The following is a 15670-nucleotide window of genomic DNA, read 5'->3' as shown; positions in this document are numbered from 1 at the left end:
TCTGGATGGCAGATTGCAGGAACCACTTGTTACTATCAAACCAGCCCAACTTGGCACTGGTGCCACCATGGGTCTGGGAACCATCCTGTGTATCGTGGATTCTAATTAGCCATCCGTCCACTCCAGGCCATAGGGCCCCAGGCACAAACAACGGCGCTTTTCCCTGGAAAACAAAACTCGCCTGCCAACTTTTTGATGGCCGATTGCAGGAACCACTTGGTATTATCAAGCCAGCCCGACTTGGCACTGGTGCCACCTTGGGTCTGGGAACCATGCTGCGTATCGTGGATTCTAAGGAGCCAGCCGGCCACTCCCTGCCACAGGCCCCCAAACACAAACAACGGCGCTTTTCCCTGGAAAACAAAACTCGCCTGCCAAGTTTTTGATGGCAGATTGCAGGAGCCACTTGGTATTATCAAACCAGCCCAACTTGGCACTGGTGCCACCATGGGTCTGGTCACCATCCTGCCTATCGTAGCTTTTCAGGAGCCAGCCAGCCACCCCCAGCCAGAGGCCCCCAGACAAATATTTCGGCCCGTTTCCCTGGCAAACAAAAGTAAGCTGCCCCGCTTCTGCATGGCAGATTGCAGGAGCCACTTTGCACCGTCAAACCAGCCCAACTTGGCACTGGTGCCACCTCAGGTCTGGGAACCATCCTGCGTATCGTGGGTTCTAATTAGCCATCCGTCCACTCCAGGCCATAGGGCCCCAGGCACAAACAACGGCACTTTTCCCTGGAAAACAAAACTCGCCTGCCAACTTTTTGATGGCCGATCGCAGGAACCACTTGGTATTATCAAGCCAGCCCAACTTGGCACTGGTGCCACCATGGGTCTGGTCACCATCCTGCCTATCGTAGCTTTTCAGGAGCCAGCCGGTCACTCCCAGCCATAGGCCCCCAGACACAAACCTCGGACCGTTTCCCTGGCAAACAAAAGTAAGCTGCCCCGCTTCTGGATGGCAGATTCCCGGACGCACTTGTTACTATCAAACCAGCCCAACTTGGCACTGGTGCCACCATGGGTCTGGGAACCATCCTGTGTATCGTGGATTCTAATTAGCCATCCGTCCACTCCAGGCCATAGGGCCCCAGGCACAAACAACGGCGCTTTTCCCTGGAAAACAAAACTCGCCTGCGAACATTTTGATGGCCGATTGCAGGAACCACTTGGTATTATCAAGCCAGCCCGACTTGGCACTGGTGCCACCTTGGGTCTGGGAACCATGCTGCGTATCGTGGATTCTAAGGAGCCAGCTGGCCACTCCCAGCCACAGGCCCCCAAACACAAACAACGACGCTTTTCCCTGGAAATCAACACTCGCTTGCCGACTTTTTGATGGCAGATTGCAGGAGCCACTTGGTACTATCAAACCAGCCCAACTTGGCACTGGTGCCACCATGGGTCTGGTCACCATCCTGCCTATCGTAGCTTTTCATGAGCCAGCCGGCCACTCCCAGCCATAGGCCCCCAGACACAAACCTCGGCCCGTTTCCCTGGCAAAAAAAAGTAAGCTGCCCCGCTTCTGGATGGCAGATTGCAGGACGCACTTGTTACAATCAAACCAGCCCAACTTGACACTGGTGCTACCTCTGGTCTGGGAACCATGCTGAGTATCGTGGATTCTAAGGAGCCAGCTGGCCACTCCCAGCCACAGGCCCCCAAACACAAACAACGGCGCTTTTCCCTGGAAAACAAAACTCGCCTGCCAAGTTTTTGATGGCAGATTGCAGGAGCCACTTGGTACTATCAAACCAGCCCAACTTGGCACTGGTGCCGTCATGGGTCTGGTCACCATCATGCCTATCGTAGCTTTTCAGGAGCCAGCCGGTCACTTCCAGGCTTAGGCCCCCAGACACAAACCTCGGACCGTTTCCCTGGCAAACAAAAGTAAGCTGCCCCGCTTCTGGATGGCAGATTGCAGGAACCACTTGTTACTATCAAACCAGCCCAAGTTGGCACTGGTGCCACCATGGGTCTGGGAACCATCCTGTGTATCGTGGATTCTAATTAGCCATCCGTCCACTCCAGGCCATAGGGCCCCAGGCGCAAACAACGGCGCTTTTCCCTGGAAAACAAACTCGCCTGCCAAATTTTTGATGGCAGATTGCAGGAGCCACTTGGTACTATCAAACCAGCCCAACTTGGCACTGGTGCCACCATGGGTCTGGTCACCATCCTGCCTATCGTAGCTTTTCAGGAGCCAGCCGGTCACTCCCAGCCATAGGCCCCGAGACACAAACCTCGGCCCGTTTCCCTGGCAAACAAAAGTAAGCTACCCCGCTTCTGGATGGCAGATTGCAGGACGCACTTGGTACTATCAAACCAGCCCAACTTGGCACTGGTGCCACCTCAGGTCTGGGAACCATCCTGCGTCTCGTGGATTCTAAGGAGCCAGCCGGCCACTCCCACCCATACGCCCCCAAACAAAAACAACGGCGCTTTTCCCTGGAAAACAAAACTCGCCTGCCAACTTTTTGATGGCCGATTGCAGGAACCACTTGGTATTATCAAGCCAGCCCGACTTGGCACTGGTGCTACCTTGGGTCTGGGAACCATGCTGCGTATCGTGGATTCTAAGGAGCCAGCCGGCCACTCCCTGCCACAGGCCCCCAAACACAAACAACGGCGCTTTTCCCTGGAAATCAACACTCGCTTGCCGACTTTTTGATGGCAGATTGCAGGAGCCACTTGGTACTATCAAACCAGCCCAACTTGGCACTGGTGCCACCATGGGTCTGGTCACCATCATGCCTCTCGTAGCTTTTCAGGACCTAGCCGGTCACTCACAGCCATAGGCCCCCAGACACAAACCTTGGCCCGTTTCCCTGGCAAACAAAAGTAAGCTGCCCCGTTTCTGGATGGCAGATTTCAGTAGCAACTTTGCACCATCAAACTGGCCCGACTTGTCACTGGTGCCACTTTAGGTCTGGGAACCACCCTGCGTATCGTGGATTGTAATTAGCCATCCGGCCACTCCCACCCACAGGCCCCCAAACACAAACAACGGCGCTTTTCCCTGGAAAACAAAACTCGCCTACCAACATTTTGATGGCAGATTGCAGGAGCCACTTGGTACTATCAAATCAGCCGAACTTGGCACTGGTGCCACCATGGGTCTGGTAACCATACTGCCTATCGTACCTTTTCAGGAGCCAGCTGGTCACTCCCAGCCATAGGCCCCCAGACAAAAACCTCGGCTCCTTTCCCTGGCAAACAAAAGTAAGCAGCCCTGCTTCTGGATGGCAGATTGCAGGAGCCACTTTGCACCATCAAACTGGCCCGACTTGTCATTGTTGCCACCTCTGGTCTGGGAACCATCCTGCGTATCGTGGATTCTAATTAGCCAGCCGGCCACTCCCAGCCACAGGCCCCCAAACACAAACAACGGCGCTTTTCCCTGGAAAACAAAACTCGCCTGACAACTTTTTGATGGCAGATTGCAGGAGCCACTTGGTACTATCAAACCAGCCCAACTTGGCACTGGTGCCACCATGGGTCTGGTCACCATCCTGCCTGTCGTAGCTTTTCAGGAGCCAGCCGGTCACTCCCAGCCATAGGCCCCCAGACACAAAGCTCGGCCCGTTTCCCTGGCAAACAAAAGTAAGCTGCCCCGCTTCTGGATGGCAGATAGTAGGACGCACTTGTTAATATCAAACCAGCCCGACTTGGCACTGGTGCCACCACTGGTCTGGGAACCATCCTGCGTATCGTGGAATCTAAGGAGCCAGCCGGCCACTCCCAGCCACAGGCACCCAAACACAAACAACGGCGCTTTTCCCTGGAAAACAAAACTCGCCTGACAACTTTTTGATGGCAGATTGCAGGAGCCACTTGGTACTATCAAACCAGCCCAACTTGGCACTGGTGCCACCATGGGTCTGGTCACCATCCTGCCTATCGTAGCTTTTCAGGAGCCAGCCGGTCACTCCCAGCCATAGGCCCCCAGACAAATACCTCGGCCCGTTTCCCTGGAAAACAAAAGTAAGCTGCCCCGCTTCTGGATGGCAGATTGCAGGACGCACTTGGTACTATCAAACCAGCCCGACTTGGCACTGGTGCCACGTCAAGTCTGGGAACCATCCTGCGTATCGTGGATTCTAAGGAGCCAGCCGGCCACTCCCTGCCACAGGCCCCCAAACACAAACAACGGCGCTTTTCCCTGGAAAACAAAACTCGCCTGCCAACTTTTTGATGGCAGATTGCAGGAGCCACTTGGTACTATCAAACCAGCCCAACTTGGCACTGGTGCCACCATGGGTCTGGGAACCATCCTGCCTATCGTAACTTTTCAGGAGCCAGCCAGTCACTCCCAGCCATAGGCCCCCAGACAAAAACCTCGGCCCGTTTCCCTGGCAAACAAAAGTAAGCTGCCCCGCTTCTGGATGGCAGATTCCCGGACGCACTTGGTACTATCAAACCAGCCCAACTTGGCACTGGTGCCAACTCTGATCTGGGAACCATGCTGAGTATCGTGGATTCTAAGGAGCCAGCCGGCCACTCCCAGCCACAGGCCCCCAAACACAAACAACGGCGCTTTTCCCTGGAAAACAAAACTCGCCTGCCAAGTTTTTGATGGCAGATTGCAGGAGCCACTTGGTACTGTCAAACCAGCCCAACTTGGCACTGGTGCCGTCATGGGTCTGGTCACCATCCTGCCTATCGTAGCTTTTCAGGAGCCAGCCGGTCACTCCCAGCCATAGGCCCCCAGACAAAAACCTCGGCCCGTTTCCCTGGAAAACAAAAGTAAGCTGCCCCGCTTCTGGATGGCAGATTGCAGGAACCACTTGGTACTATCAAACCAGCCCAACTTGGCACTGGTGCCACCATGGGTCTGGGAACCATCCTGTGTATCGTGGATTCTAATTAGCCATCCGTCCACTCCAGGCCATAGGGCCCCAGGCACAAACAACGGCGCTTTTCCCTGGAAAACAAAACTCGCCTGACAACTTTTTGATGGCCGATTGCAGGAACCACTTGGTATTATCTAGCCAGCCCAACTTGGCACTGGTGCCACCATGGGTCTGGTCACCATCCTGCCTATCGTAGCTTTTCAGGAGCCAGCCGGTCACTCCCAGCCATAGGCCCCCAGACAAATACCTCGGCCCGTTTCCCTGGCAAACAAAAGTAAGCTGCCCCGCTTCTGGATGGCAGATTCCCGGACGCACTTGTTACTATCAAACCAGCCCAACTTGGCACTGGTGCCACCATGGGTCTGGGAACCATCCTGTGTATCGTGGATTCTAATTAGCCATCCGTCCACTCCAGGCCATAGGGCCCCAGGCACAAACAACGGCGCTTTTCCCTGGAAAACAAAACTTGCCTGCCAACTTTTTGATGGCCGATTGCAGGAACCACTTGGTATTATCAAGCCAGCCCGACTTGGCACTGGTGCCACCTTGGGTCTGGGAACCATGCTGCGTATCGTGGATTCTAAGGAGCCAGCCGGCCACTCCCTGCCACAGGCCCCCAAACACAAACAACGGCGCTTTTCCCTGGAAAACAAAACTCGCCTGCCAAGTTTTTGATGGCAGATTGCAGGAGCCACTTGGTACTATCAAACCAGCCCAACTTGGCACTGGTGCCACCATGGGTCTGGTCACCATCCTGCATATCGTAGCTTTTCAGGAGCCAGCCATCCACCCCCAGCCAGAGGCCCCCAGAGAAATATTTCGGCCCGTTTCCCTGGCAAACAAAAGTAAGCTGCCCCGCTTCTGCATGGCAGATTGCAGGAGCCACTTTGCACCGTCAAACCAGCCCAACTTGGCACTGGTGCCACCTCAGGTCTGGGAACCATCCTGCGTATCGTGGGTTCTAATTAGCCATCTGTCCACTCCAGGCCATAGGGCCCCAGGCACAAAAAACGGCGCTTTTCCCTGGAAAACAAAACTCGCCTGCCAACTTTTTGATGGCCGATTGCAGGAACCACTTGGTATTATCAAGCCAGCCCAACTTGGCACTGGTGCCACCATGGGTCTGGTCACCATCCTGCCTATCGTAGCTTTTCAGGAGCCAGCCGGTCACTCCCAGCCATAGGCCCCCAAACACAAACAACGACGCTTTTCCCTGGAAATCAACACTCGCTTGCCGACTTTTTGATGGCAGATTGCAGGAGCCACTTGGTACTATCAAACCAGCCCAACTTGGCACTGGTGCCACCATGGGTCTGGTCACCATCCTGCCTATCGTAGCTTTTCAGGAGCCAGCCGGCCACTCCCAGCCATAGGCCCCCAGACACAAACCTCGGCCCGTTTCCCTGGCAAACAAAAGTAAGCTGCCCCGCTTCTGGATGGCAGATTCCCGGACGCACTTGTTACAATCAAACCAGCCCAACTTGGCACTGGTGCCACCTCTGGTCTGGGAACCATGCTGAGTATCGTGGATTCTAAGGAGCCAGCCGGCCACTCCCAGCCACAGGCCCCCAAACACAAACAACGGCGCTTTTCCCTGGAAAACAAAACTCGCCTGCCAAGTTTTTGATGGCAGATTGCAGGAGCCACTTGGTACTATCAAACCAGCCCAACTTGGCACTGGTGCCGTCATGGGTCTGGTCACCATCCTGCCTATCGTAGCTTTTCACGAGCCAGCCGGTCACTTCCAGGCTTAGGCCCCCAGACACAATCCTCGGACCGTTTCCCTGGCAAACAAAAGTAAGCTGCCCCGCTTCTGGATGGCAGATTGCAGGAACCACTTGGTACTATCAAACCAGCCCAAGTTGGCACTGGTGCCACCATGGGTCTGGGAACCATCCTGTGTATCGTGGATTCTAATTAGCCATCCGTCCACTCCAGGCCATAGGGCCCCAGGCGCAAACAACGGCGCTTTTCCCTGGATAACAAACTCGCCTGCCAAATTTTTGATGGCAGATTGCAGGAGCCACTTGGTACTATCAAACCAGCCCAACTTGGCACTGGTGCCACCATGGGTCTGGTCACCATCCTGCCTATCGTAGCTTTTCAGGAGCCAGCCGGTCACTCCCAGCCATAGGCCCCGAGACACAAACCTCGGCCCGTTTCCCTGGCAAACAAAAGTAAGCTACCCCGCTTCTGGATGGCAGATTGCAGGACGCACTTGGTACTATCAAACCAGCCCAACTTGGCACTGGTGCCACCTCAGGTCTGGGAACCATCCTGCGTCTCGTGGATTCTAAGGAGCCAGCCGGCCACTCCCACCCATAGGCCCCCAAACAAAAACAACGGCGCTTTTCCCTGGAAAACAAAACTCGCCTGCCAACTTTTTGATGGCCGATTGCAGGAACCACTTGGTATTATCAAGCCAGCCCGACTTGGCACTGGTGCCACCTTGGGTCTGGGAACCATGCTGCGTATCGTGGATTCTAAGGAGCCAGCCGGCCACTCCCTGCCACAGGCCCCCAAACACAAACAACGGCGCTTTTCCCTGGAAATCAACACTCGCTTGCCGACTTTTTGATGGCAGATTGCAGGAGCCACTTGGTACTATCAAACCAGCCCAACTTGGCACTGGTGCCACCATGGGTCTGGTCACCATCATGCCTCTCGTAGCTTTTCAGGACCTAGCCGGTCACTCACAGCCATAGGCCCCCAGACACAAACCTTGGCCCGTTTCCCTGGCAAACAAAAGTAAGCTGCCCCGTTTCTGGATGGCAGATTTCAGTAGCAACTTTGCACCATCAAACTGGCCCGACTTGTCACTGGTGCCACTTTAGGTCTGGGAACCATGCTGCGTATCGTGGATTCTAAGGAGCCAGCCGGCCACTCCCACCCACAGGCCCCCAAACACAAACAACGGCGCTTTTCCCTGGAAAACAAAACTCGCCTACCAACATTTTGATGGCAGATTGCAGGAGCCACTTGGTACTATCAAATCAGCCGAACTTGGCACTGGTGCCACCATGGGTCTGGTAACCATCCTGCCTATCGTACCTTTTCAGGAGCCAGCTGGTCACTCCCAGCCATAGGCCCCCAGACAAAAACCTCGGCTCCTTTCCCTGGCAAACAAAAGTAAGCAGCCCTGCTTCTGGATGGCAGATTGCAGGAGCCACTTTGCACCATCAAACTGGCCCGACTTGTCACTGTTGCCACCTCTGGTCTGGGAACCATCCTGCGTATCGTGGATTCTAATTAGCCAGCCGGCCACTCCCAGCCACAGGCCCCCAAACACAAACAACGGCGCTTTTCCCTGGAAAACAAAACTCGCCTGACAACTTTTTGATGGCAGATTGCAGGAGCCACTTGGTACTATCAAACCAGCCCAACTTGGCACTGGTGCCACCATGGGTCTGGTCACCATCCTGCCTATCGTAGCTTTTCAGGAGCCAGCCGGTCACTCCCTGCCACAGGCCCCCAGACACAAAGCTCGGCCCGTTTCCCTGGCAAACAAAAGTAAGCTGCCCCGCTTCTGGATGGCAGATAGTAGGACGCACTTGTTACTATCAAACCAGCCCGACTTGGCACTGGTGCCACCACTGGTCTGGGAACCATCCTGCGTATCGTGGATTCTAAGGAGCCAGCCGGCCACTCCCAGCCTCAGGCACCCAAACACAAACAACGGCGCTTTTCCCTGGAAAACAAAACTCGCCTGACAACTTTTTGATGGCAGATTGCAGGAGCCACTTGGTACTATCAAACCAGCCCAACTTGGCACTGGTGCCACCATGGGTCTGGTCACCATCCTGCCTATCGTAGCTTTTCAGGAGCCAGCCGGCCACTCTCAGCCATATGCCCCCAAAAACAAACCACGGACCTTTTCTCTGGCAAACAAAAATCAGCTGCCCCACTTCTGGATGGCAGATTGCAGGAGCCACTTGGGACTATCACACCAGCACAACATGGCACTGCTGCCACCTTGGATCTGGGAACAATCCTGCGTATCGTACATATTGAGGAACCAGCCGAACACTCCCAGCCACAGGCCCCCAAACACAAACAACGGCCCTTTTCTCTGGCAAACAAAACTCAACTGCCCCTCTTCTGGATGGCAAATTGCAGGACGCACTTGGTACTACAAAAAGAGCCCGACTTGGCAGTGGTGCCACCTTGGCTCTGGGAACCATCCTGCATATCGAGCATTTTAAGGAGCCAGCCGGCAATTCCCAGCCGTATGCCCCAAAAAGAAACCATGGACCTTTTCTCTGGCAAAAAAAACTCAGCTGTCCCGCTTCTGGATGTCAGATTGCAGGAGTTACTTTGAACCATACAACCAGCCTTACTTGGCACTGGTGCCACCTTGGATCTGGGAACCATCCTGCCTATCGTTGATTTTCAGGGGCCAGCCGGCCACTCTCAGCCATAGGCCCCCAAACACAAACCACAGCCCTTTTCTCTAGCAAACAAAATTCAACTGCCCCGCTTCTGGATGGCAAATTGCAGGAGCCACTGGGTACTACAAAAACAGCCTGACTTGGCACTGGTGCCACCTTGCGTCTGGTTACCATGCGGCGTATCGTGCATTTTAAGGAGCCAGGTGGCCACTCCCAGCCATATGCCCCCAAACACAACCCACGGCCCTTTTCTCTGGCAAACAAAACTCAGCTGCCCCGCTTCTGGATGGCAGATTGCAGGAGACACTTGGTACTATCAAACCAGCCCGACTTGGCACTGGTGCCACCTTGGGTCTGGGAACCATCCTGCGTATTGTGGATTGTCAGGAGACAGCCGACCACTCTCGGCCACAGAGCCCAATCAAAAACAAAGGTCCGTTTCCCTGGCAAAAAAAACTCAGCTGCCCCGCTTCTGGATGGGAGATTGCAGGAGGCACTTGACACTGTCAAACGAGCCCCACTTGGCACTGGTGCCACCTTGGGTCTGGGAACCATGCTGCGTATCGTGGATTTTCAGGAGCCAGCCGGCCACTCCCAGCCACAGGCCCCCAAACACAAACCACAGCCTTTTTCTCTGGCAAACAAAACTCAGCTGCCCCGCTTCTGGATGGCAGATTGCAGGAGCCACTTGGTACTATCAAACCAGCCCGACTTGGCACTGGTGCCACCTTGGGTCTGGGAACCATCCTGCCTATCGTGGATTTTAAGGAGCCAGCCGGCTACTCCCAGCCACAGGCCCCCAACAAAAACCACGGCCCTTTTTTCTCGCAAACAAAACTTAGCTGCCTCACTTCTGGATGGCAGATTGCAGGAGCCACTTGGTACTATCAAACCAGCCCGACTTGGCACTGGTGCCACCTTGGGTCTGGGAACCATCCTGCGTATCGTGGATTCTAAGGAGCCAGCCGGCCACTCCCAGCCACAGGCCCCCAAACAAAATCAACGGCGCTGTTCCCTGGAAAACAAAACACGCCTGCCAACTTTTTGATGGAGTTTGCAGGAGCCACTTGGTACTATCAAACCAGCCCGACTTGGCACTGGTGCCACCTTGGGTCTGGGAAACATCCTGCGTATCGTGGATTCTTAGGAGCCAGCCGGCCACTCCTAGCCACAGGCCCCCAAACAAAAACCTAGGCCTATTTCTCTGGCAAACAAAAGTAAGCTGCCCTGCTTCTGGATGGCAGATTGCAGGAGACACTTGGTACTATCAAACCAGCCCGACTTGGCACTGGTGCCACCTTGGATCTGGGAACCATGCTCTGTATCGTGGATATTCAGGGGCCAGCCGGCCACTCTCAGCCATATGTCCCCAAACAGAAACCTCAGCCCGTTTCTCTGGCAAACAAAACTCAACTGCCCCTCTTCTGGATGGCAAATTGCAGGATGAACTTGATACTAAAACCGCAGGCCGACTTGGTAGTGGTGACACCTTGGGCCTGGGAACCATCATGCGTATCGAGCATTTTAAGGAGCCAGCCGGCCACTCCCAGCAATATGCCCCCAAAAACAATCCACGGAATTTTCCTCTGGCAAACAAAAATCAGCTGCCCCACTTCTGGATGGCAGATTGCAGGAGCCACTTTGCACCATCAAACCAGCCCGACTTGGCACTGGTGCCACCTTGGGTCTGGGAACCATCCTGCATATCGTGGGTTCAAAGGAGCCAGCCGGCCACTCCCAGCCACAGGCCCCCAAATACAAACAATGTCGCTTTTCCCTGGAAAACAAAACTCGCCTGCCAACTTTTTGATGGCAGATTGCCGGAGCCACTTGGTACTATCAAACCAGCCCAACTTGGCACTGGTGCCACCATGGGTCTGGTAACCATCCTGCCTATTGTAGCTTTCCAGGAGCCAGCCGGTCTCTCCCAGCCATAGGTCCCCAGTCACAAACCTCGGCCCGTTTCCCTGGCAAACAAAAGTAAGCTACCCCGCTTCTGGATGGCAGATTGCAGGAGCCACTTGGTACTATCAAACCAGCAAAACTTGGCACTGGTGCCACCTTGGGTCTGGGAACCATGCTGCGTAACACAGATTCTAAGGCGCCAGTCGGCCACTACGAGCCACAAGCCCCCAAACACAAACAACGGCGCTATTCTCTGGCAAACAAAACTCAACTGCCCCTCTTCTGGATGGCAAATTGCAGGACGCACTTGGTACTATAAAAACAGCCCGACTTGGCACTGGTGCCCCCTTGGGTCTGGGAACCATCCTGCGTATCGATCTTTTTAATGAGACAGCCGGCCACTCCCAGCCATATGCCCCCAAACACAACCCACGGCCCTTTTCTCTGGCAAACAAAACTCAACTGCACCGCTTCTGGATGGCAGATTGCAGGAGCCACTTGGTACTATCAAAGCAGCCCGACTTGGCACTGATGCCACCTTGGGTCTGGGAACCATGCTGCGTATCATGGATTTTCAGGAGCCAGCCGGCCACTGCCAGCCACAGGCACCGAAACACAAACAACAGCCTTTTTCTCTGGCAAACAAAATTCAGCTGCCCCGCTTCTGGATGGCAGATTGCAGGAACCACTTGGTACTAACAAACCAGCCCGACTTGGCACTGATGCCACCTTGGGTCTGGGAACCATCCTGCGTATCGTGGATTCTAAGGAGCCAGCTGGCCACTCCCAGCCACAGGCCCCAAAACACACACAACGGTGCTTTTCCCTGGAAAACAAAACTCGCCTGCCAAACATTTGATGGCAGATTGCAGGAGCCACTTGGTATTATCAAACCAGCCCAAGTTGGCACTGGTGCCACCATGGGTCTGGTCACCATCCTGCCTATCGTAGCTTTTCAGGAGCCAGCCAGCCACCCCCAGCCAGAGGCCCCCAGACAAATATTTCGGCCCGTTTCCCTGGCAAACAAAAGTAAGCTGCCCCGCTTCTGGATGGCAGATTGCAGGAGCCACTTTGCACCATCAAACCAGCCCAACTTGGCACTGGTGCCAACTCAGGTCTGGGAACCATCCTGCGTATCGTGGGTTCTAAGGAGCCAGCTGGCCACTCCCAGCCACAGGCCCCCAAACACAAACAACGGCGCTTTTCCCTGGAAAACAAAACTCGCCTGCCAACTTTTTGATGGCAGATTGCAGGAGCCACTTGGTACTATCAAACCAGCCCAACTTGGCACTGGTGCCACCATGGGTCTGGTCACCATCCTGCCTATCGTAGCTTTTCAGGAGCCAGCCGGTCACTCCCAGCCATAGGCCCCCAGACACAAACCTCGGCCCGTTTCCCTGGCAAACAAAATTAAGCTGCCCCGCTTCTGCATGGCAGATTGCAGGAGCTACTTAGTACTATCAAACCAGCCCGACTTGGCACTGGTGACACCTCTGGTCTGGGAACCATCCTGCCTATCGTGGATTTTCAGGGGCCAGCCGGCCACTCTCAGCCATATGCCCCAAAAACAAACCACGGCCCTTTTCTCTGGCAAACAAAACTCAACTGCCCCTCTTCTGGATGGCAAATTTTAGGACGCACTTTGTACTACGAAAACCGCCCGACGTGGCACTGGTGCCACCTTGTGTCAGGGAACAATCCTGCATATCGAGCTTTTTAAGGAGCCAGCCGGCCACGCCCAGCCATATACCCCCAAAAACAAACCACGGACCATTTCTCTTGGAAACAAAAATCCGCTGCCCCGCGTCTGGATGGCAGATTGCAGGAGCCACTTTGCACCATCAAACCAGCCCGACTTGGCACTGGTGCCACCTTGGGTCTGGGAACAATCCTGCATATCGTGGATTCTAAGGAGCCAGCCGGCCACTCCCTGCCACAGGCCCCCAAACACAAACAACGGCGCTTTTCCCTGGAAAATAAAATTCGCCTGCCAGCTTTTTGATGGCAGATTGCAGGAGCCACTTGGTACTATCAAATCATCCCAACTTGGCACTGGTGCCACTATGGGTCTGGGAACCATCCTGCCTATTGTAGCATTTCAGGAGCCAGCCGGTCACTCCCAGCCATAGGCCCCCAGACACAAACCTCGGACCGTTTCCCTGGCAAACAAAATTAAGCTGCCCCGATTCTGGATGGCAGATTGCAGGAGCCACTTGGTTGTGTCAAACCAGCCCGACTTGGCACTGGTGCCACCTTGGGTCTGGGAACCATCCTGCGTAACGTGGATTCTAAGCAGCCACCCGGCCACTCTGAGCCACAGGCCCCCAAACAAAAACAACGGCGCTTTTCCCTGGAAAACAAAACTCGCCTGCCAACTTTTTGATGGTAGATTGCAGGAGCCACTTGGTACTATCAAACCAGCCCAACTTGGCACTGGTGCCACCTCTGGTCTGGGAACCATCCTGCCTATCGTAGCTTTTCAGGAGCCAGCCGGTCACTCCCAGCCATAGACCCCCAGACACAAACCTCGGCCCGTTTCCCTGGAAAACAAAAGTATGTTACCCCGATTCTGGATGGCAGATTGCAGGAGCCACTTGGTACTATCAAATCAGCCCAACTTGGCACTGGTGCCACCATGGGTCTGGTAAACATCCTGCCTATCGTAGCTTTTCAGGAGCCAGCCGGTCACTCCCTGCCATAGGCCCCCGGACACAAACCTCGGCCCGTTTCCCTGGCAAACAAAAGTAAGCTGCCCCGCTTTTGGTGGCAGATTGCAGGATGCACTTGGTACTTACAAACCAGCCCGACTTGGCCCTGGTGCCACCTTGGCTCTGGGAACCATGCTGCGTAACGTAGATTCTACGAGGACAGGCGGCCACTCCCAGCCACAGGCCTCTAAACAAAAACAACGGCGCTTTTCCCTGGAAAACAAAACTCGCCTGCCAACTTCTTGATGGCAGATTGCAGGAGCCACTTGGTACTATCAAATCAGCCCAACTTGGCACTGCTGCCACCATGGGTCTGGACACCATCATGCCTATCGTAGCTTTTCAGGAGCCAGCCGCTCACTCCCAGCCATAGGCCCCCAGACAAATACCTCGGCACGTTTCCCTGGCAAACAAAAGTAGGCTGCCCCGCTTCTGGATGGCAGATTGCAGGACGCACTTGGTACTACGAAAACAGCCCGACTTGGCACTGATGCCACCTTGGGTCAGGGAACAATCCTGCGTATAGAGCTTTTTAAGGAGCCAGCCGGCCACGTCCAGTCATATACCCCCAAAAAAAAAACCACGGAACTTTTCTCCAGCAAAAAAAAATCCGCTGCCCCGCGTCTGGATGGCAGATTGCAGGAGCTATTTAGTATTATCAAACCAGCCCGACTTGGCACTGGTGGCACCATGAGTCTGGTAACCATCCTGCCTATCGTAGCTTTTCAGTAGTCAGCCGGTCACTCCCAGCCATAGGCCCCCAGACAAATACCTCGGCCCGTTTCCCTGGGAAACAAAAGTAAGCTGTCCCGCTTCTGGATGGCAGATTGCAGGAGGCACTTGGTACTATCAAACCAGCCCAACTTGTTCCCAGACCCAAGGTGGCACCAGTGCCAAGTGGGGCTGGTTTGATGGTGCAACGTGGCTCCTGCAATCTGCCATCCAAAAGCGGGGCAGCTTACTTTTGTTTGCCAGGGAAACGGGCCGAGGTTTTTGTCTGGGGGTCTATGGCTGGGAGTGACCGGCTGGCTCCTGAAAAGCTACGATAGGCAGGATGGTTCCCAGACCAGAGGTGGCACCAGTGCCAAGTTGGGCTGGTTTGATAGTACCAAGTGGCTCCTGCAATCTGCCATCAAAAAGTTGGCAGGCGAGTTTTGTTTTCCAGGGAAAAGCGCCGTAGATTTTGTTTGGGGGCCTGTGGCTCAGAGTGGCCGGGTGGCTGCTTAGAATCCACGATACGCAGGATGGTTCCCAGACCCAAGGTGGCACCAGTGCCAAGTCGGGCTGGTTTGACACAACCAAGTGGCTCCTGCAATCTGCCATCCAGAATCGGGGCAGCTTACTTTTGTTTGCCAGGGAAACGGTCCGAGGTTTGTGTCTGGGGGCCTATGGCTGGGAGTGACCGGCTGGCTCCTGAAAAGCTACGATAGGCAGGATGGTTCCCAGACCCATAGTGGCACCAGTGCCAAGTTGGGATGATTTGATAGTACCAAGTGGCTCCTGCAATCTGCCATCAAAAAGTTGTCAGGCGAGTTTTGTTTTCCAGGGAAAAGCGCCGTTGTTTGTGTTTGGGGGCCTGTGGCTGGGAGTGGCCGGCTGGCTCCTTAGAATCCACGATATGCAGGATTGTTCCCACACCCAAGGTGGCACCAGTGCCAAGTCGGGCTGGTTTGATGGTGCAAAGTGGCTCCTGCAATCTGCCATACAGACGCGGGGCAGCGGATTTTTGTTTCCAAGAGAAATGATCCGTGGTTTTTTTTCGGGGGTTTATGGCTGGGCGTGGCCGGCTGGCTCCTGAAAAAGCTCGATATGCAGGA

The sequence above is a fragment of the Melospiza melodia genome, chromosome 3, assembly GCF_035770615.1.
Source record: "Melospiza melodia melodia isolate bMelMel2 chromosome 3, bMelMel2.pri, whole genome shotgun sequence".
Taxonomy (NCBI): Eukaryota; Metazoa; Chordata; class Aves; order Passeriformes; family Passerellidae; genus Melospiza; species Melospiza melodia.
The sequence above is the reverse complement of the archived record's forward strand: the minus strand, read 5'-3'. Positions refer to the sequence as shown.